We start from the raw sequence: 24,973 nt of genomic DNA, 5'->3' as shown, positions 1-24,973 counted from the left end.
CCTTTTAATATATATTATTTAGTTTAAATTATTTTTTTATAGGTTATTTCAAAATTTGATTATCCTTAAATCAATTTTGTCGAAACCGTTTTTCGAAAACAAAAAAAAATTAGTTGTCGACTTTTAAAAATAAAACTGGAGTCGCCACCGATCCTTTTATTAAGGTGTGATCGGCCCACCTTAAAAAATATTTTGGCCTACGAATTTTGAGAAAACGAGTCCGGGAGTCAGTTACGCACGAGGAAGGGTTAGCACCCTCGTAACGCCCAAAATTGGTACCAAATTGATTATTTGATATCTTAGTGTCGAAAGTTAAAAAAAATTTTAAAATAAGCTTGAATGATGAAATTTGCAAAAGGATAACCAATTGTTCAAGTCATGTAAAGAAATCGAGTCCCAATACGTTAGGGTACGATTCCTCATAATCCCCGAACTTTGAATATCACTTTTATTTTATGCGAAAATCTTCATTTCGAGAAAGTAACAGGCCACACCCAATACGTTAGGACACAACAAGTTAAGTTCCCAAAAATGATTTTTATGCTCATGCATTTTGAATAAAGAATATTCTCGGTCATTTAAGATTAACAAAGAAAATCAGAACCCAATACGTTAGGGCTCAATTTCCCTCAAATAATGCTTTTATTCAAAAAAAAACCTTTAAATCAAGAAAAAAATGATTTTGGTATATCGAAAAAAAACCAAGATTTATTTTCCAAAGGGTATGTTAAAATTAATGTACAATATGAAACAAATATGTTAATTTAAAATATATATATACATGTACTTACAAAATATGTAAACACAAGCACAATATACAAGTAAATTTGAAAAATGTGTATGCATATATTTAACATACATATACAAGTGTATGCATGTAAAAAAACATGTACAACAGAACTTATAATAATCTCCAACAATATGCATGTAGATTTCAAAGAAAGTACGTATATCTACAAAATAAGGAAAATACATATGTATTGTAAAATATAAGTGTACATACATATATACTTATTTATAAAGGCTATGAAAACAAAAAAGGAAAATATATATATATATATATATATATATATAAATTATGCATGTATTAAAATATGTATATGTATATATGAATATATATGAATGCAAAAACTATAGGAATAAAATAATGTAAAAAATGAAAGTATGAGGGTATGTATATATTTACAGAATAAAACAAATGTATAAATATATATATAATATAAAATATATAAAAGTTAAAAGAGATAAAATAAAAAAATATAAAACGTATGTAAAATGCATGTATTTATATAAGTTTTAAGAATATATATATTATAAAGAAATATGTATATATACTATATATTAAAATGCGTGCATACATAGAGAAACAATAATAAATGATAATAAATTATATAGTGATAATTTTAAAAATTCAAAAAATTAAAAAAATTACAAAAAACCAAAAAATGAAATTAAAATTGAACGAGGACCAATTTGAACGCACGCATTATATGAGGGGCCCAAATGGAAATAATCCTTCCCAAGCGGTCTTGCAGACAATAAGGACCAATTTGAACCAAAAATAAAATATGCGGCCTAATTTAAAAAAAAGAGCAAAACAGTTTAATCAAAGCCTTTGCAAAAGGAGGGACCAATTATAAATTTCCCACTGACGTCGAGAGCTGCAGATCCTCCCTTCGGGTTGGGTCACCATGAAGTCAGCTTGGGAAAAGCGGTGCTGCTTTTGATCATATTAAAAGAGATTTTTTATAAAAAAAACATTTCAGCAGATTGAAAAGAAAAAAAAAAGGCTCCCCCCCTTTTGCTCTGCTAAGGTTTCGCACCCAAACCCCGTCGCGCCGCCATTCGCGCGGCCAGCTCGATCACGAATGAGCCGGCCACTGTGTAAGCGCTCCCTTTTTTTTTATGCTATTTCCTTTTCTTTTTAATAAATAAAATAAAATAGAAACAAAAAGAACAGAAAATAGCGAGGAAAAAAACAAAGAATCCCGATTTCACCTTGAAAAACAAAAGATCTGTACTTTTAATGTTCTTTTTCTATTTTCCCCTCTATTTTTTGGTTTTTTACACTGCATTCCCCCCTTTACACTGACCTTTCACGACTTTAAATAGCCGAAATAGAAAAGAGAGAAAAAAACAAAAATCACAAAAGATCATTCTGTTTGGCATTGTCCCCGATTTTTGCTATTCTTCTGCCTTTTGTTGTGTTTGTACGCCTCTTTTTCACAGGTTTGGTGGCTGTTGAGTGCGTGCGACATGCGCGGAGCAGCAAGCGCGACGTGTAGGAGCAACTGGCGTGATGTGCGACGCTTGCGGAGGGGTGGTTGCGGCTTGCGGCGACGGCAGAGAAGATAGGTTTTTTGTTTTAGGCTGATGGGGCTACTAGCTGTTGGGTTTAGGGTTTGGGCCAAGTGCTTGTTTGTTAGTTTGGGCCTGGGTGTTATTGGTTGGTTTTTTCCTTTAACGGGCCGGGCACATTTGGGCTTATACAGATTTATTTTTAAAAATTCCTATTTTATATATCATATTTAATGCATTATATGTTATTTTAATCTACTTTGCAAACGATTTATTTTAAGTTATTTATATATGATTTTATTTTTAGTTGCTTTATACATAAATTTTAAATTTGTTCTATACCACTTGCTTTAAATTGATTTATGTTAGTTTTTTTAAACTCGTTTTCACATACTATTTTTTGTTTTTTATCACTTATTTAAATTGTTTTCTATACCTATTTTTAAACCGTATTTTACTATATGCTTAGTTTATTTTAAACTTTATACATGTATTATTCATTTTAGATTTTTCTTTATATACTGAATAATTCATTAATTATAATTTCCTTCTTTCATATTTCTTAAGTTATTTTAAAAAGCTTGTACAATTTCATATGTGTTAATTTGTTTGGTGCTTTGATTGACCTTTGATTCATTAGGCTTTGAATGTTAGCATAATATATGATGTGAGATTTTTACTCTTATATGCATTGTATCAATTATTTGTATTGATTGATTATTCGTGTTCATTAGTATATATTTTGGGCTTACGAGTTGTTACTTCGCATTGTACATTGAAATTCCATCGCGCTTTATTTTCTTAAAAAGTTACATTCAATATGGTTTAAAAATCGAGAGCATTTTTATTCGAAAAGGCCTTCAAAATAACGTGATACTCGAAATTTGGAATCCTCGTGAGAATTGAGCCCTAACGTATTGGGTTTTAATTTTTCTCGTTGAATCTAAATAATCAAATTTTCTTTAATCAAAACACATAAAAGCTTATTCTCGGGAATTCAATACGTTGTGTCCTAATGCATTGGATATGACATGTTATTTTCTCGAGACGAGGATTCTTCTAAAAATAAAGGCAATATGCAGTATTTAGGAATTTTGGGAAATTGAACCCTAACTTACTGGGTTTTGATTTTTTCATTTGACCCAAATAACCAAATATCCTTCTCAACATGCATGGGTTTTAAAAGTCAAAAGATAAACTTAATTTTGAAGATTAAAATGTTGCGCCCTAACTCACTGGGTGTGACATTTTATTTCTTTGAAATAAGAGTGTTTTATTATTCAATTTATTCAAGTTAAAAGAATCGTACTTTAAAATCTTTTCAAAATTTCGACACTAAGACATTAAACAATCAATTCGGTACCAATTTTGGGCGTTACGAGGGTGCTAACCCTTCCTCGTGCGTAACTGACTCCCAAACCTGTTTTCTCAAATTTCGCAGACCAAAATCATTTTTAAGGTGAGCCAATCACACCTCAATAAATGATCGGTGGCAACTCCCATTTTCATTTTCAAAGTCGATTCCCAATTTTTTTTTCAAAATTTAAAAGTGGTTTCGACACCAAGACTTCAATAAATTAAATAATTAAATAACAAATTTATTTAGTATATTATACGATTAAATTGTTTGATGAATGTAATTTTGAAATATTAAGGATAAAAAGGATAATGTTAACAAATAAAATAAAATAAAATAAATTCATCATTTACTTTTTATTATAGAAAAACTTACTTAAAAATTAATAATTTCAAATCCTAGATTTTGGATTTAAATTTTGTGAATAAAAAGAATAGGATAAATTATACTAACAATCACTCAATTTTAGTTTTAATAACAAAATAGTCACTCAACTTTTAATTCAGTTATTAAACTTTAATAATAATAATAATAAATCAATTACCACTAACCATTTTGAGTTATAGAATTAACCAATCCGTCATTTACCATCTTTTTCCCACCATCTCTCACCCTGCTCCGATTCTCTCTCTCCCCCACTATACATAAATAAGAAAGGAATGAAAGACTGCTCCGTTTGCAACAAATCGCTTCATAATTCTAAAAAGAAATTAGTATAAGTTATCTCTTATTTAAAAATAACTCTGATTTCACATTTAGTTAGAGACCAAATATAATAATTAGATTATAAAAGATCCATTTTAATTTAAAATTGATTCAGCCAAAGTGTAGGTAGATGGTAGCAACTGGGGCATGGGCGGTCCACACTAGTCTCCTAGCATCTTGGCCAGACAAAAGCGCACCACTTCCATTCCCTTTTTTGAATGTAAAGGAATTCTCATTCTTTATTCCTCTGCAGGTTCACTGCCTTGCGCTCTTTTTAAGGATTAGTTTACTGCCTCTTTTTTTTATAAAATTTGTTTTTATCATGATTTAATACTGAAGTGTAAAGTGCTATCAGATTTGAAATCTATAAAATATAATAAAATTTAAAGAATTGGGAATAATGCAATCCTAAAATTAGTTTTTGCAAGCCAGAAAGCACCATTTTTTTCATATAAGTGCTCAGTAATGTCTCAATTCCCTTTTCTTTTTCTTTTTCATATCTTATTTGTATTCCAACTAAAAACTTCATCCAATCCTTTTTACCTAATAACTGTCTTCCCATAAACACATTGCATTTCATGCAGAGATCTTATCAACCCTAAAAAGCTTATACTCCGTAAACCGCGAGAGTTCGAATTTATCAGGGGACGGTCAATTTTTATGTAGAGTGGGCCCATAAACTGACCCAACCCAAAGGCCACCAGTCAGCTTACCATTTCTCCCTTCAAATTCCCTTTTATCAAATTTTGCAGTAAATTCTAGACCTGAAAATATTAAATACCCATACCAAACAATACAGCTTCAAAATACTATGCTATTAAAATATAATGCATGTAATCTTCAAGGGTAAATCTTTAAAAAAAAAAAATGTTGCTTTTAATTTGAGTAAAAAGAACCAACACGTTAAGTAGGATAGGTTTTAAAATTTTTTATCATAATCGAAATTTATATTTTCAGTAATTTCATCTCTTTACATCCAACTATATTCTGTTTCAGTTTATTTTACATTAATGAAATATGTTTCCAATGTTGTTAGCATTAAAATTAGTTTACTATTCACAGTGATCGATTTACCAGCAATGAAAAGGAAGAAACTTAACAAGGTTTGGTTCTTGTTCTACTTGATTTATCACATTTTAATAATATTTGTGTGTAATATTTTTCATATTTTAATAAATATTTCAAAACTTTATCCAATACAAGGAAAAGATAGATCGGTGAAAATAGTCCAGAATCTGAAGTGTTTTTGATAAAGTAGGGCTAAAAAATACTCAAGTTTTTACAGTAACGAATATCTTTCGTAGCTAATTATCAATACAAATAAAATTTTATTTTTATTTTTAGTGTTAATAATACTTTATGTAGTTTGCTCAACTTCTTCATATGATTTTTGTAATATTTTATATAATCATGACTAGGAACAGATTCATGATTTTACTTTAGATGGGCGAAACTTTTAAATCTGAACAATATTTTTTAATGTAAAAAGTGTCAATTCTTTTCGGATACTTTTTTTCTTATCAAGCAAATCAATTTAATTTTTTTATAAAGCATGGACAATTTAACTATAAAAATATTAAAATAAAAATTCACACTATATAAAATTAAATATTTCTTTCCAATATGCAATAAAGAATAACTAATACTATACTAAAAAATTCATAAATATCATTATAATTCCTAAAATTAAATTAAAAAAACTTGGCCTTAATCCTATTTCTCAATACATACTAAATTGTACCTTCCACTTTTTCATAAGATCGAACTTATCAATGATAGAATATGTTGAAAATTCTCAAGCTATCTCTTTTTGGATATATGCCACCAAGTAACACTATACTAGAACAGGTTTTTAGCGGCGTTTTTTAGGCTTTTAGCGGCGCTTTTTAGCGCCACTAACGCAAAAAATGCCGCTAACGACAACGTCGCTAACTTTTGCAGCGTTTACAGAAAAAAACGCTATTAAAGATCATGTTCTTTAGCGGCGCTTAAAAAAAAGACGCCGCTAAAGATCATGTTCTTTAGCGGCGGTTACAAAAAATCGCCGCTAAAGATAATGTTATTTAGCGGCGCTTAAAGAAAAATGCCGCTAAAGATAATGTTCTTTAGTGGCGCTTTCATCATGAACGTTGCGGAAAGTAATGTTCTTTAGCGGCGCTTTTATAAAAAACGCCACTAATTTTGGGATTTTTTTAGAATAAAATTTTCCATTTTATCAGCCCTCCTGTAACAAAAAATCAAAAACAACCAGATCTAAACCAACCAAAAACAATAAAATTATATAATATTTCAAATTAAACGAATAAAATAATATTATTATCAATAAATAAAAGTGAATTCATACTTTTCTTTACAAAAATGTTAAAAGTTAAAATGATAAAAATATTTATGCAATACACTATGACGGCGGAAGTTGCGACTGCTGAAACATCTTCATCATAATTTGAAGCTGCTTTTGAAGTTCGTCGTACTTTTTGCTCTGCTCTGCTTCTCTCGATGCCGCATCTGCTTTAAGTTGTAGCTGGAGTTCTTCATATTTCTTTTGAACCTCTACTTCTCTTGTCGCTTCTGCTGCTGCAGCCTCTCGCTTCTCTCATTGCACCTCTGCTTCCCTCGTTGCAGCCTCGCTTTAAGTTGTACCAAGTTCTTCATATTTCCTTTGAACCTCGGATGTGGTCGCTTGCATCCGAGCCATCTGGTCTTTTAACCTCGAACTTGACTTAAGCCCGACTTCAAGCCATGTATTGTCATGAGCTAGATCCAAAATATTGGGTTGGACTAACAAAAGATCCTTGAAATCGTACCCGATCATACCTTTCAAGACCCAAAACTTCAACAATAATCCGGTTATCAATGTCTTCTAGATGAACAGAACTATCACTAGAAGCAATCGCTTCGTACTCCGCCTTTTTATCCTTTAGTTTTTCCTAATAAATAAATCACATAGTTAGGAACGCAATATATATTAAAAAAACAAATGCAACATAATAATAATCGCATTACAAGCAATGAATTAAACCATTAGAAAATAAACACTATAAATAACTAAACAAGTCAAATCGTATTAAGTAAACGTACCATAATTTCACCAGCTTTAGGAGTCATAGCAGATCCATCTTTCTTCCTATGTGTAATTTCAAAAGTTGAAGGCGCCCAACTTTTGACCGGACGACTTCGCTCCTAAAATATAGTAGTAAAATATTATTTAATGGAAAGTTATAAATATTTGTCAATATTAAAAAATTAAAAATACCTTCGCCTCAGCTACACATGCAAAACTTCTCGACCCGGTTGTGTGAGTGAATTTTTGTTTCTGCCTGCTGCTTTTTCCAACTCGTTCACGATCCTACGTTATGAAATTTTTAGTACATAAATAGTAAATATTATAAACCAAAATAATTAAAATAGTTTAGAAGTACGTCATACCTCGCCTTTCTTCGAATGCCAAAATCTAACCGCATCTTCCCATTGGTACCTCAGCATACCCGGCGGGACATTTTGCAATTTCTCATCAAGGGTTGTTTTTGTCTTGTAATAACATTTCTTCAAAGTACTTTTGTGGTCTCTCCATCTTTTTCCCAATGCCTTCTTTACATAAGCATCGGAGACCTCTAAAGCAAACTTCCCCTACAAAAAACACAAGTTAATAAAGTAAATATAAATGAAACTATTTCCCAAGCATTACAGATGACATTAACATTTTGTTACCTTAATATTATCGAGGGCTTGGTTTTTGTTGCTATCGGGCATTTGATGCCATGACTCGTAGTTGATAGGCAACATATTCGCATTTCGTGCTAAAATGCCCATGTATCCTGCTAAAAGTCGAGCTTCTAATCCAACAGGCTGACCAAAACTTTTTCTGCATAACTTGACACGCTCGACTGGATCTAACTCGTATAAATCTGTAAGTAGAGTACGTCCTCGACCTCTGCGCACACCACCATTTTCAGCTGCAAATGGTATATTATAATATAAGAATTTGAAAAATAAATCAATTATAAGTCAACACGCATGTAAATTAAATGTAAAATTACTTTGAACTTCTGTAGGATCCTCAGGTGTAATCGGAACATTTGAAGATCCAATTGCTGTCTGTTGTTCAGTACTATTTGTTTTTGTCGAGTTTGGATCATTTTGAACAATGCTTCCCCTTGAAAATTTTCTTCTAGGCATTTTATCTGCAATAAACATAAAATAGTTGAAAACTTAATAACTAATTACAACAATAACAACACACATAAAATAGTTGAAATATATAATAAGACCAAGATTTAAATTATGATTTTACATATAATTAAACAATCGTAAAATCTTACTACATCATTATTCATAAATATCTTCATCCATATCCTGACGAACCCATTGAAATTATGCACTAGTACTAGGGATATTATCGTTTAAGTTTTGTTCTGGAAAGGGCAAAGTTTCTGATCTGTCGTCGATGTTATCTCTACTTCCACTGCCCATGTCAAACAAGTCTCTAGGGATGTTACGGAGTACAACGTACCAACCCTCATCAGTTGGATCTTTTGAGTAAAAAACTTGTTTGACTTGAGATGAGAATACATACGACTCATCTATCGCTTGTTGTCCTGTGTGAATCAATCCATAAGTTCACCATTGTAAAACCAAATTGATCTTGCTTAATTCCACGAGCAAGATTAACATCGCCCAATCACCTCGAAATAAGACAACTTTCCATTTGCCGTAGTAATCCAACTCAATTATGTCGAAGAAGTCCAAATATTCCACATTTCCTCGGTGATTATTGTCTCTAGCACTAGCATAACTTGTAATTGAGGATTTAACAACTATTCCACAATTTTGCGTTCTCCTCAACCTCTCGCGATATTTTGTATGAAATCTGAATCTGTTGATGAGAAATGCACTATATCTTTTAACCACTCGATTTGGACCTTGGGAGAGCCATTTAACTTCGTCGTTTACGTTCTTCCCACTCCAAACCTATTGAATGGAAAGTAAACTGAGTAATTAAAAATGTTATGAGAAAACATTATTATTTGTAAGCGGAAGCTCCAACTGTATACCATTTGGCTTAACCATTCATAAAAAGATTCTGTAAACAACTTATTGATATCTCGATGTTGTGTTCTTTGAAAGCGTGAACGAGATCTCAATATTTGTTTGTACTCACTATGTTAAAAAAATGTTCACTTTGTTAGAAGATAAACAATTTTTAGTTTGATAAATATTTATCAAATTTGTAGAACTTACTTCCGTAAAGGTTCCATTGATTCATGGTGAAACAGAACATATCGATGTACTTGTACCCACGATAAATGATCTAATTCTGCAATTTCAACTTTGCCGATTGGTTCTCCAAAACTTTGGAACAAATAAGTATCGACAAAGTTATGGTCCGTGAGTCCAGCATTCCTATTTGGTCTATTCAACCTTGTTTCAACATCTTCCAAATATCTTGAGCAGAAGGTCATATATTCCTTTGCCAAGTAGCCTTCAGCAATCGATCCTTCTGGATATCGCTTGTTGCGGTAGTAAGACTTTAATTTGGATAGGAACCTAAACACAATATACAACATTATCAAAAGTTGCAACTAAAGGCATAGAGGTGAATGAAGGAAAATTTTAAAAATTTTAATTAACACCTTTTTATGGGATACATCCATCGATAGAAAACGGGTCCGCCAAGAATTGTTTCGTGCGGGAGATGGATTATCAAGTGAACCATAATGGTGAAGAAGGAAGGTGGAAAGATTTTCTCCATGTTGCATAAAGTCAAAGCGGCTCGATCCTGTACCTTCTGAAGTTCTTGAACATCCAAAAATTTGCCACAAATGACTTTCATTATATTAGATAGTTCAATTATACAGGACGTCACCTTCTTGGACATACAACATCGTAGAGCAACTAGCAGTAAATCTTGCATCAAGATGTGATAGTCATGTGATTTTAGCGAATATAATCTTCGATCTTTAACACTAACACATCGAGATATATTTGATGCATACGCATCTAGAACCTTTATATCCTTCAACACCATGCAAAACAGTTCTTTCTCCGTCTTGGACATTGAGAAAATTGAAGGCGGCAACCGATATTTCACATTCGGAAGTGGATTCGGATGAAGACCAGGTCGAATTCCCATCTGAACTAAATCAAGTCGACTCTGAAGATTGTCTTTTGATTTTTCGTCTACATTCAAAATTGTACCGACAACGTTCTCGCAAACATTTTTCTCAATATGCATAACATCAAGATTGTGTCGTAATAGGTGGTGCTCCCAATAAGGCAACTCAAAAAAATACTTCTTTTTTTCCACAAGTCCGCCTCATTAGGATCATCTTCTTCATCGGAGTCATCATCAGCTTCATCATTTGATCTTTTATTTCTTTGCGTGTTTGCCGGTTGGTTCATCTTCCCATAACTGAAATTCATATCTTCCAACATTAACAAGATTTCAGGTCCATTTGTCTGCGAAGGAGCTTCTCTGAACTCTTCAGTACCGTCAAATGCTGAACTCTGAAATCTAAATCTATGATTTTCTGGTAACCACCGATGGTGCCTCATGTAAGAGAACTTCTTCCCATTGTATAACCATTGCGAACATGTTTGTGCAGCACAATAAGGACACGCATAACGACCCTTGGCACGCCAACCGGATAAATTGGCATAAGCGGGGAAGTCATTAATAGTCCACATCAAAGCTGCACGTAAATTAAAGTTCTCCTTTCTTAGCACATCGTATGTCTCGACACCAGCCCATAATTGTTTTAACTCTTCAATAAGTGGCTGTAAATAAATGTCGATATCATTCCCGGGCCCTTTCTCTCCAGGGATAATCATAGATAAGATAAGGGAAGATTGCTTCATGCAAATCCACGGAGGCAGATTGTAAGGAACAAGCACTACTGGCCAAGTACTGTATATAGTACTCATGATCTTGTAAGGATTAAATCCATCAGATGCTAAGCCAAGCCTCACACTCCTAGGATCGCTTGCAAAGCTTGGAAATTTATTGTCAAATGATTTCCAAGCTAAAGAATCTGCTGGATGCCTTAATAATCCATCATCGGTTCATCCATCATGGTGCCATGTCATAGACTCCGCTATCTTCGACGACATGAAAAGCCTTTGAAGCCTTGGTATCAGTGGAAAATACCGTAAAATCTTGACTGGCTTCTTTCTTGGTTGTGCATCATTTTCATCGTCGTTCCCATCTTCTGTATTTCCATTTATCCAACGTGATTGGCTGCACATATGACAGCACTGTTGGTTTCTCCAATCGGCCCAATACAACATACAGTCATTCGGGAAACTATGGATTTTGGTGTACCCAAGACCTAAATCTTTTATCATTTTCTTCATATCCTTGCATGATTGAGGGATTTTTGCAAATGGAAACATCTCTCTCAAAAACTCTAATAGCATTGTCAAAGAGTTCCCGGTCCATCCTCCCAAACATTTTAACTGAAAAAGATGAATACAGAAAAACAATTTTGAGAATTTTGATCCCTCATACAGTTCTTCGTTCATGTCATTAAGTAGTGCGTAGAACTTCGCCGCTTCTCCATTCGGCTCTTCATGATGTACACTTGTTCCGGGTTCGGTAAAAGCATTTCCACTGAGATTACAATCATCAGATGCCACAAAGTCAGCTGGGAACGACTGTAAACCATGATTGTGAATATTAAATGCTTCCGCAACATCCTTCCATGTCATCCCTCTAACGATCGATGGTAAGCAAGATTATCATAAGATACATCCATCCTTGAAGAGGAAGTACTAGGCGGGCATTCTCCATGAAAAAACTATTGTTTATAACCCCGAACAAACCCATCAACAATTAGATACTCGTATACAACTTCACGATAATACCAGTTTATGTTGACACACTTCTTACACGGGCAAAGAATCATGTTCTCTTGGCTTGCATATTGAAATGCAAAATTTAGAAAAGTCTATACTCCATTTCAATAACCGTAGCTTACCCTTGACAAATTCATCCAAGACCGGTCCATTTCTTATTTCTTGAAGTCTGATTTTCACCAGAAATTACAAGGGTAAGTTGTTCAGTGGTAAGTATAAATGAGTTATGTAAGTATATCATATGATATATATTTATGTATTAAGTAATTTATGTATTAAGTAAATTATGTAAGTTATGTACGTGTATAAGTTATGTAAGTTATGTATTAAGTAAGCTATGTAAGTTGTGTATTATGTAAGTTATGTAAGTTATCAAAGTAATGTATGTTATTTAAGTTGTAAGTTATTATGTATTATGTAAGTTATGTAAGTTAAATGTATTATGTAGGTTATGTAAGTTATGTAAGTTTTGTATTATGTAAGTTATGTAAGTTTTGTATTATGTAAGTTATGTAAGTTATGTATGCTATGTATTATGTAAGTTGTTATGTTATTATGTAAGTTATGCAAGTTTATATATAAGCTTGTAGATAACTTATGTAAGTTAATATGTAAGTAATGTGTTATGTAAGTTTATATAAAATTTTTATAAGTTATGTATTATGTAAGTTAACATGTAAGTTATGTATTATGTAAGTTTACATATAAGTTTATGTGATAGTTATGTAAGTTTATATAAATATTAATAAGTTATGTAAGTTAATATGTAAGTAATGTATTATGTAAGTTTATATAAAATTTTTATAAGTTATGTATTATATGTAAGTTTACATATAAGTTATGTATTATGTAAGTTTACATATAAGTTTATGTGATAGTTATGTAAGTTTATAAAGTTTATATAAATATTAATAAGTTATGTAAGCTCTTGTACATACAAATTTTGGTTATGTAAGATATGTATGATGTAAGTATATCACTTTTATGTATCTTATTTATAATTATTTTAAAATTATAATATATTTTAACAAGTTATGTAAGTAATTTAATATATACTTAAATTTTAGTAAGTAATGTATTTAAGTAACATATTTAAGTAATAAATTTAAACAAATTTTAGTAAGTAATGTATTTAAGTAACATATTTAAGTAATAAATTTAACCAAAATTTAGTAAGTAATGTATTTAAGTAACATATTTAGGTAATAAATTTAAACAAATTTTAGTAAGTAATGTATTTAAGTAACATATTTAAGTAAGAAATTTAACCAAATTTTAGTAAGTAATGTATTTAAGTAATTTATTTAAGTAATATATTCAAGTAATATATTTAAGTAAGAAATTTAACCAAATTTTAGTAAGTAATGTATTTAAGTAATTTATTTAAGTAATATATTCAAGTAATATATTAAAGTAAATTTTAGTAAAAATATGTTTTAGTATGTAATGTAAGTCATGTAAAATATACTTAAAAAATATTTAAGTAATGTAAGATTTAAATTTTAAAAATTATATATTATATATATATTAGTAATAAGTTAAATTAAATTGTAAAAATATATTAAAATATAATAAATATTGAAAATATATTTTAACTTTAAAATATATATATTAATAAGTTATTTATATTAAACATGCAATCAAGTAATAATTCATTGACAAGTCATTATATAATCAATTTAAGCAACATTCAATCAATTAACTTACAAAATTGATAATTCATTGACATTCAATCAATTAATCGATCAATTTATTGAATAATCATAGATTATTAAACATTAACATTCAATCGCATGAATGAGAACTAACGTCGATAATTTATTAATTTACATAAAATTGAAAATCGATAATTTGTTCACTTTAAACCGAATCCACTATTCGCCCATAATTTATTCAATTACTCGGATATATAAAGTGATTTAAGAATTTTAATCATTTGCGTAATTGTTTTTGCTTGGGTAAAAATACGCACAAGAATTACACTCATAATTTTGCAAAGTAATCATTTGCAGTTATGGAAAAATTTTGCAAAGTAACATGCAAATTGAGCTAGCAACATATAAATCAAAAATGATAATTAAAACCGATACCCACAACTTAAAAAAATCTTAATTAAAATTCCTTTTAAAACTCAAAATAATAATTAAAGTATAAAGCTAAAATATAACATAATCCAAAATTGAAACATTTGGAGGTGTTTTTTAAGAAAACAAAGGTGGGAAACATAGGAATAAATACCTCAATTTCCTCGATTTCGAAGCAAACTACTGCAAAATAAAAAAATAAAAAGGAAAACATAAGTAAATTAGTACCAAATAAATAGGAAAAAAATAACAAGAAGGCTATGACTCTATTATCGCTTGTGATAAAGAAATTAGTACCAAATACTTCAACCCTTGAGATAATAATATGTCTATTATTGCATTTTTGATTGCCAAATACCAAATACCAAATAAACAGTAAGGCTATGACTCCATTGACAGTTGTTATAATTTTGATTAAAAAACTTAAGATAATGTTTGGTATGTCAAGTTTTATTTATTTTCTTGTAAACTAATTTTCTTTCGGGGAGTTACTTTCCCTTGACAGTTGATTTCTCATGAACATATGAAAAAAAAACAAAATAAAAATTATTGCATTTTTTCTCCAACTTGATTTTTTCTATTACTTCAACAGATTTTTCCCAATGAAAAGTTTTTAAAACAAATAAATTTACTCAACAAGGCGAACAATAGTCTACCAGTTCCAAATCCAAAGGAGCAAAGCAGTGTTTCACATAAAAGAAACACATGGTATGGTACCCACTATCAAACTAATCAAAAGCATCAACTAATTTACTCAAAAAGGACCAAATTTTGAGCATGAACGAGTCGAATAACCCTAAACCCATATCAAAACTAACCTCACAAAGCTTGAAATAAAATGATGAAATTAATACTGAGAGCTTTATACCTTGGAAAGGGTATTGGCCAAAACTGAATATGGAATCCCAAATTAGTAACCGTAGCGTCTTCTCCTCGGTTTTAGCCTTGGAGCTTCGGGGAAAGTTGGAAGCTTGAAAGCGTGGGTACCTGAAAGAAAGGAGTCAAAACAACAGTAATGGAGAAGCAACAAAGATACAGTCTTGAAGAAAAAGAACGAAGTACTCGAACTTACCGATGGTTGCGGCACCGGAGACGGACGGAGAATGTGATGCAGCACAGAAGAAGGCAGAGTAGCAGGTGGTCGGGTTTGGGGAGCTGTTAGGGATTAGGGGAAATTTTAGGGATTTGGGGGAGAATGAGTTGAGGGATAAGTAATGGAGAATCGAGTATAAAAAATTATCCATTTGCGGCGTTTATAAATAAGCGCCACTAACTAAAAGTCAAAACGAAGCCGTTTCATCAACAAATAGCTCACACCTGTGGAGTTTTTGAATAAACGCCACTAATAATACAGCAAAACGGACTCGTATCAATAAATGTTAAAACATTTTTGCGGCGTTTTAACCGAAGCTCCACAAACTATAAATCAAAACGCAGTCGCTTCATCAACACTTACCTCAAACCCGTGGCGTTTTCGCAAAAACGCCACTAATAACATTTACAAAACGGCAGCGTTTCTATAAACGTTAGAACAATTTTGCGGTGTTTTGAGTAAAGCGCCACTAACTATAAGCTCAAACGAAGTCGTTTCCCCAACAGTTAACTCAAGCTTGTGGCCTTTTCATAAAAACGCCACTAATACCATAGACAAAACGACAACATTTCATTAAACAAAATTACAATTTTGCGGCGTTTGATGTAAAGCGCCACTAATAGCAACGTAAAACAGCGCAGTTTTGTTAACTCCTAATACAACCTTGCGGCGTTTGTTTTAAAGCGCCACTACTAGAGAAGAACAAAACGACTCCGTTCCACTTCCAGTTACAGGATTTTGTGGCATTTATGGATAAACGCCGCTAATGCTGCTGCAAGTCCCACAGGAAACGACGCCGTTTTACTTAACGTTAAAATACTTTTTCCGGCGTTTTTATATAAACGTCGCTAAAGCCTTTCATAACAAAAAATATTTAAAATTTCAACAAAATTTAAAAATATTTATAATTTATTTTAAATTATATCTACGCTAATAATAGAATACAAATATACTACCACGTGAGTTGTCAAATTAGTGTAATCCAAGATTGAAGTTAAATTGATCCAAAATTAAAACCAATGTTATAAAATGGAAAAATTAATAATAAAAAAGGAGAGAATAATACATTTAAAAAAATAAATTGCGTTGTAAAAATAAATCCACCAATCTATTTTTATGTTGAATAAATATAAATATTTATGTATGCAATATATAAATAAAAATGATGTTAATTATATCAATAATTGTCTTATTATTTTACAAGATTTCGATCAAATTATATCAATAAGTTCATGTACGTATACAATTTAACATTAAATCATTCTTAATGTACCCTTTTGGGATTTAACCCATTTTCATATATATATATATATATATATTAAAATGATAACTTATATTTATCTTATTTAGATTTATATTCTAAAAAATCCAAAATTAAACCCTAAACTCGTGACCCGTAACCCTAAACCTGTTTTGGTGTAGTTAACCCAAAAACTACAAACAACAACAACCAAATCCCAAAATCCAACCCCCACTACGTACTATACCATAAAACCTGCTTAAATCATAAATTCTAAACCTTAAACCTCAAAAACCAAACCCCAAACCCTAAACCCCAAATCCCAAACCGTAATATTCCTAAACCATATTTTTGGGAAACTGTGTTGCCAATGTTACTGTATACAAAACATATGTTTTATGTTCATATATTAAATTGCATGAATCTTTAGTAAAATCTAAATGTTTTTCAATTTTTTAAACAGTATCCTTAAACCCAAACTCTAACACATAAACTATTAACCCAAAATAATAAACATTAAACTGTAATCCCTAAAACTCTAAACCATAGACATTAAATCATATATTCTATAACGTAAACCCTAAAATAAAATAAAAATTTTGCAGCGCCACTAAAGTTCCCAACAGGCCTAACCTGATCCTGAATCTCTAAACCCTAAATCACTAACTCTTAACTTTTAACCCTTAACCCCAAACCACTAACCCCTAACTACTAACCCTAAACCTTATTTAATATACAAATTAAAAATATTAATTAATCAAAACCCTAAATCCTAACCCGAATCCTTAACCCCTAACCCTTAAACCTTATTTCATAAAAATTAAAACACACTAATTAATCTAAACCCTAAATCCTAACCTAACACCAAATCCATAAACCTTAAATCCCTAACTCTTAATCTCTAACCCCTAAATTACAACCCTTAAACCAGAATCCATAATCCATAATCCCTAATTCCATAATCTATACGTTAAAATTGTAACTCTTAAACAGGCCTTAAATCCTAAATTAACCATATACCCTAAACCATATATATTAAACCCTAAACTATAATGATAATTAATTAAATATTTTATGTTTAATACTATCATATCTTTTACAATTACATATGAAATTATTTAATATATAAATTAAAAATTAATCAATGATGTACCTAAAAATTTTTAAAATTATTTTAAATAATACTATTTTAATTTTTCCATTTTAACAAATATTCAATTAAAAATAAATTGAATTTTAATTACTATGAATAAACAAATTAAATAGTAAATAACAGATAAAAGGTTTTGCGACGCTTTTTACAAACGCCGCTAAAGCCCTAAAAGTTTAGAAAACGACGCCGTTGGGCTTAGGTTTTTTGCGACGCTTCAACAAAAACGCCGCTAAAGCCCTAAGCATTAGCGGCGCATTCTTAAAACGCCGCTAAAGCCCACGAATTGTCAGAAAACAGTGTAGTTCGGCTTAGTTTTTGTTGCGGCACTTTCTCAAAAATGCCGCTAAAGGCCTGAACATTAGCGGCGCTTACTTAAAAACGCCACTAAATCCCCGAAAGCTCAAAAAACGGCGTCGTTGGGCTTTGGTTTTTTTGTGGTGCTTTCAACTTTATGGGTAACAATTCTAGACCTCAAAACACGCCACTAAACCCTAGCATGGAACATAAGCTAATCAACTTTATGGGTAACAATTCTAGACCTCAAAATAACTCATATAGCAATAACTATAATGCAGGTTGGAGGAACCATCCAAATTTTTCTTAGGCTTTTTAAGGGAATCAAATGTCACAACCTCGTCTAGGTTTTCAACAGCCTTATCAGCAAAAGAAGAAACCAAACCTTGAGGAGATGTTAGCCAAATTTTTTCGGTGTCGGAAACTTAATTTCAAAACACTGAGATGGCTTTGAAAAATCAGCAAGCATCGATTCAAGGACTTAAAAATCAAATTGGATAGCTTGCCAAACTTGTTTTGGAAAGACCACAAGACAGGTTACCTAGCAACACTGAAACTAACCCAAAGGAGCAAATCCACCCAATCACTGTTCGAAACGTGAAAGGGTTAGTTGAGCCTGAAAAGAAGTCGAAGCCAAAAACTGTTGTGAAAAGTGATGAGGTTGAGGAAGGTAAGAAAGAGCATAAACCGGTAATTAGAGAATACAAACCACGAATAACTTATCCAATAGGATTGAAGAGAGACCACGCAAAAGAACAATATGGTAAATTTCTTGATCTCTTAAAAAATTGCATATTAACTTTGTAACACCCCATACCCGACCTAGACGTTATGGCTGAATCTGACGATGTCACAAGGTAGTGCTTTTCGAAAAATATGTCGTCGCTAAATCCCCTTTTCTATTTAACCATTTTTTTCATTATCTTATGTTAATTTCAAATTGTGTCGTTCGTTTCCAAAACATTATTCATTTACAAATCATTATTCAATTTCAAAATGTTTTCTTATTGCGAAAGCTTTTAAACAGTTTACGTATTAATGGTTTTTTTTATAAAACGTTAATTTTATTTGAAAACCTGAGTTTTACCTAACACTAGAAGATTTAAATCATAAAACCGATTAAAAACTAAATTTAAACAAAAATTCGTAAAGGCCATAATTACAGCAAAATACTCCCAAATAAAAGTAAAATCATAAATAGGTAATAAACAATGTAAAAGAAGTCGTGTGGCCACCACTGAGTCCTCCGTCGCACTGATTCGCCTAAATTTGGGGATTACCTGTACAGATTAAACAGAAGGGGTGAGTTTACGTAAACTCAGTGTGTAATCCCCATACAAATAAACAGACAACAAACAGATAATCACAGTTTGGGCTTAAGCCCTTTTCAGTATCAATATCAATATCAGTATTAGTCCAATTTAGGCCTTAGCCTATCTCAGTACAAAAACAGTCAAGCAGTAGGGCTTTAGCCCATCACAATATCAGTAGCAGTAACAAATATGCAGTCACAAAAATCCTACCCATCCAGCCTCTACACACCATCTTTGTCCAACCCTACACTCCATGTGGGGATATAATCAACCCACTCATCCTTACACTCCATGTAGTACCGAATGCAGCACTAGACAGTAGTTTACAGCTGAGCTGCCAGTAAATTAGGCTCGAGGCCTTTCGGTACACTTCCTCCGAACATTATAATCCCCAACCCAATGCAATGCAATATACAAATATGACATGCTATAACATAATATCATGCATGTAAACAGGGCATACAGTATCAAATCAGTGGGACATCATCAGGCTTAATCATATCAGTTATACAGTCATTTCAGTTAATTAGGGGTCTAGGTAAGCTTACCGACCCTACAGTAGGTTCACAGTCGACTTAGGTGACCCGTGCAACCTTATCAGTCAAACAGTGAAAATGGGCCTACAAGCCCATGATGTTCGCCCGTGTGGGCCCATATGACCCAAATTGGCCTTGGCCTCGTGATCCATTTTAATGTAATCCGTGCTAGTTAATTATTCATATGTGTTTCCACTATTTACTCATATGATCCTTCAAAGTTGTCTACTTTAGTCACTGTTACTAAATTATTTGTATCTTAAGCTACAGAATTCCGAATTAAGATCTGCAAATTTTTCTTGAAACCAGACTCACGTATCTTCTTACCAAATTTTTTTCAGAATTATTGTTTTAGCCAATAAGTACAGTTTATTCTTTAAAGTTTCTCCTGTTCTGCTGTCTGACAGATTCGACCTTTCTACACTAAAAATTAATTATCTTATCGTACAGAATTCAGATGTTGCTCTTGTTTGTTTCTCTTGAAAGTAGACTCATTCAGGATTTTAAACATATAAATTATGCCTATAATTATTTTATATAATTTTTAATAATTTTCCAAAGTCAGGATAGGGGATTCCAAAATCATTCTGACCCTTTCTCACTAAAATTCAAATATCTCATAATATGAAATTATTTTGCTTACTTCGTTTCTTCTATGAGAAAATAGACTCAAATATCTTTAATTCCATATTTTTTCATCCTCTAATTCAATTTCTATAATTTATGGTGATTTTTCAAATTTATCCTACTGATATTGTCCAAACAGCAAGCAATTTCAGCTTTTCGCCGAATCCCTTATTTTTGTGTTTCGGGTACACACCTGGTTTTGTTTGATGCTAAAATAGTCCCGGAGCACTCCAAAGCCTCAAAAACTTTAAATCAATACGTTTACGAAAATCACGAGGAGAGCCTTAGTCCTCGCGAAATGCTGCTGCCAACACCCCGGAATTAGACTATTGAACAAAAAATAATCCCTTAAAATGATAACCAACAACTTACTGAATTTGCACAAGTGCTGCTTAACGCTACGAAATCAAGAGGAAAGAATGGTTTAAGGGGAACAAGGGAATTTCAACAGTAGAGGAAAGAAAAGAAAAGATAATCGAGTAAGAAGCAAAAAAGAAAAAAAATTCGGTAGAGATGGGGGAGAGAAAACGTTAGAAAGATAGAGAGAAAAACGACTCTCTTACTACACCAAAACAGACTTTTAGCGGCGCTTTTTTAGGCCTTTAGCGGCGCTTTCAGAAGTGCCTCAAAAAACGCCGCTAATGACAGTGTCGCTAACTTTAGCGACGTTTTTTTGAAATAAATGCCGCTATAGATCAAGACCTTTAGCGGTGTTTTCCCACAAACGCCGCTATAGATCAGGACCTTTAGCGGCACTTTTTCACAAACGTCGCTATAGATTAGGACCTTTAGCGGCGCAACCACACAAAACGCCGTTATAGATCAGGACTTTTAGCGGTGCTTGTTCCACAAACGCTGCTATAGATAAAGACCTTTAGCGGCGCTTTTTCCCACAAACGCTGCTATAGAACAAACCTTTAGTGACGCTTTTCACACAAACGCTGCTAAAAACATATCTTTTGAAAAAAATAATTTTTTAAATAATATTTATTTCTATGATAAATATCATATTATGTTTGAAGAATAAATAAAAATATTATTTAAATTAAATTTTCTACGAAAATTTTAACTTTAAAACTAAATATAAAAATTAATGAATTTAAATTTAGAATTTAAAATAATAAATTAATAACACAATTAAAATCCAAAAGTTAGAACTCTTAAGTAAAAATAAAATTTAGAATCAAAACTAAAATAAATAATACATATGCAAGGTAATAAAACATACAATGCATTTTCTTAATCAAATAAATAATACATTTACTTAATCAAGGAAATCTTGTACATCATTGAAGTCACACCATCAAATCTATACCCATCAAACTTATACTCCTCCAGCCACCATCTTGCATTTGAAAGTAGATACCTCAGTACCTAAAGCAACAATTAAGAAATAATATTTACAACTGGAAGGGAGGAAGCCAAAATCTTTAAACAAGCTATTCATTAAGAAATGTTTAGGTAGAAGTACATACTTCCCAGCTTCCATAATTAAAAAGGCGAGAATCCCACACCGAGTGGTGACCCCTTGACGCGGTGTGGAAGTAATGACCATCAGTTCCATCAAACATGTTCAGCCCATCTAACACATTATTGGAAGCATGGCTATTTTCATAAAACATCATTCAGATACAGGTAGATAAGAAAATAAAATTATGTTTATTAACTCTTACAAATTAAATCTTGTAATTGGATAAAGATTGGGATTGATACCCACTCCACTACAACAAATATGAAAATTATATGGAAAGAACATAGGAAAATATGTAGAAATAGAACAACGATGAAACTATGAAGATAAATAGAAAGAAATAAAACAACAAGTCACAGTTAATTGGTCTCTTATATTAGCAAAATAGAAGCTAAAATATTTAATGCAAAGATAGCTCCGGTTTAAGCAACTCAAGAAATGCATTGGACCTAAACGTGTTACTTGAGCATAAAACATCTGAGCATAGTAAATCAAATCCTCCTCTTCTACATGCCTCTATTAGGAAAAAGGTAATTTAGATTTATACCTGCCTATAATTTAGATTTATACCGTAGGGAACAGGGATTTAGATTTATACCTACCTATATCCCTCTGTTGAAATACGCATATTCAGTCATATTCCAGTTCATATAACTCCCGCTAAGATTTAGATTCATAATGTTGATAATTTCTTTGAATCAATCTATAGGAAACAATCATCATCACATAAAACCAAAATCAGAGAGCAAATAGCAATTTCACTCTGCTATAATATAAGAAGATATTAAATCATACTATACCATCAATGCATGATCCATCATATTCCAGTTTATATAATTATTAGATATAATATGATTAACCCAAATGAAGACCAACCAACATATTTAAGCATAAGGGTATGGGCAAATAAATTACCTTGATTAGCTTTGGATTATTTTCAACGACACGCTTAAGACCTTCATCAGTAATCCTTTAGCAATCAACCAGGCCCAAGCATTGCAAGCTACCTTGGCCTCTACCAGTTATTTGTAAAAGAACATCATCCGTAATCTTCTCATTCAGTGGTGGATTTATGAGAATATCCCTCCATAAAATAGGATCATTCTGAACTACAGATCGCAGAGATGTGCAAACATTCTCAATAAGAAAAAGATCTCGGACACCCAAATAGCCAAGCGCCAAAATAAGAGCTTCATGAGGGGTTCCTTCATGTCCTCAAGACGAACCTCACAAATTCCGAAATTCTTCATTTTCCGATCAATCAAACCATATCTTCATCCCCAAAAGACAAAACATCCTCTACATTACAATGAAAACCACCGTCAAACTACCCAATACAAATAAAAACTAATACCGACTAAACTAAGTTCTGGGGAATAAAACAATTGAAAATAAAGGCACGACCTTCATTTTCAATGCACCCACTATGGCATTATCCGAAAACTCATGTGAAGTAAAAGCTAGCAATAAGAATATTTTCCATACACACTTCTTCTCTTTGCTTCAAGATCTTGAGTAAAAATAGTTAGCAAAGAGTTAGCAAAAGTAGCAACTAATCTGCTACGATGAACTAATCTCACTTAATGAAGCTCAATAGTTTCAAATTCTTAGCTAATTAATCTTGAAGCTAAAAAACATGAAAAAATGATAAAAGAAGGCAAATAAAGGAAGCTTAAATAATAATTTCGATTGCTAACGTGATAAAATCTCAGTATTTGATCTTGTGCATCGAGGTATCTCTTCCAGGACGAAGGATTTTCACATTACAATGCAGAAAATCGACATCGCTTAAAATACAAATAAAATGAAATAAGTAAATCCAAGAACAAGTATTAGCATAAAATGAAATAAGTAAATCAAAAGCAACTATAGAACTCGAGAGAATAAAATTTTAATCAGATGTGGCTAAGATCTTTAACCAATCAAATATTCCACAATGAACCAATATAAGAACACAACATCATCTTGAGATGGTAGCGTGGAATTTTGGACTCTGTACAATTTGCTCTTTGGCATCCTCCATGCCCGACGTAGCTCCTTGTAAACCCCACCAATAGCACCTATGATAGCACACAAGTAATTTGAATAAAAACTTCACTAATGCTAGAAGTTCGACAAATTAGGCAAAGACGAAAAAAAACTTGGTAGAAAACAAAATACAAAATTTTGTAAACACAAGGCAAACATCATAAAAAAGGCTATGATGCAAAAAAAAAAATCTCAGAGAATATCCATATCTACTCAATACCAATTAAGTAACATAACAAGCCCCAAATAATTACTAAAGGAGTTCACCAAAATTCAAGAAAAAATTGAACAAAATTATAAGCGATTTATTCAACCTATTAATGACTTTTCAGCTTAAAATACAAGTATCCCATCCCTAAATATTTACTTGTGAAACATATATGTTCGCATCAAAACCAATTATATAATTGCAGAATAATGATTTCTATTTGGTCCAATGATTTTTTGGCCTCCAATTTTATAACAAAGTTGTTTTAGCTCTCCATTTAATTTTTTTATTTTTTTAGCCCTTAAACTTACCAACTGAAATGCCATATGTCTTCAATATAAGCCCTAAAATCATCTCTAAAGCAATTAGACACACATAATATGCATCCAAAAATCGACCAACATTTCAAGATTTACAAATCAAACATGAAAGACAATAAAAAAAGAAGAAAACACTATGTTTCATAACATTATTAGGAAAGGCAACTAAGGCTTATATTAAATTGGTAAATGACTAAATTTTGGACAAACCAAAGCAGAATTGAGTTGAAAACATAACATGGAACATGAGATCAAAAGATGTTATGTAATTGCAGATCCAAATAGCAAATAAAAGATAGGAAACTACATTAAAGAAAACACTTTTTAAAGTGACCAAAAGAGCAAAAAATGCAAAATTCCAAAATCAAAGTCAAGATCTAAACATCCATACATCA

General features: G+C 31.7%; 1 long non-coding RNA gene across 1 annotated transcript; it reads right to left on the bottom strand.

Annotated features, from left to right (window-relative positions):
- Nucleotides 1-21,739: 21,739 nt before the first annotated feature.
- LOC128034615 (uncharacterized) lies at nucleotides 21,740-23,231 on the bottom strand. Its single transcript, XR_008190718.1, has 3 exons — nucleotides 22,938-23,231; nucleotides 22,027-22,156; nucleotides 21,740-21,925 (listed from the first exon to the last, which is right to left on the bottom strand). It is a non-coding gene; the product is annotated as an uncharacterized LOC128034615 (long non-coding RNA).
- Nucleotides 23,232-24,973: the final 1,742 nt, after the last annotated feature.

Source organism: Gossypium raimondii, chromosome 2 (assembly GCF_025698545.1).
Source record: "Gossypium raimondii isolate GPD5lz chromosome 2, ASM2569854v1, whole genome shotgun sequence".
Classification (NCBI taxonomy): domain Eukaryota; kingdom Viridiplantae; phylum Streptophyta; class Magnoliopsida; order Malvales; family Malvaceae; genus Gossypium; species Gossypium raimondii.
Note: the sequence above shows the minus strand (reverse complement) of the source record. Positions and strands in the feature narration are given on the sequence as shown.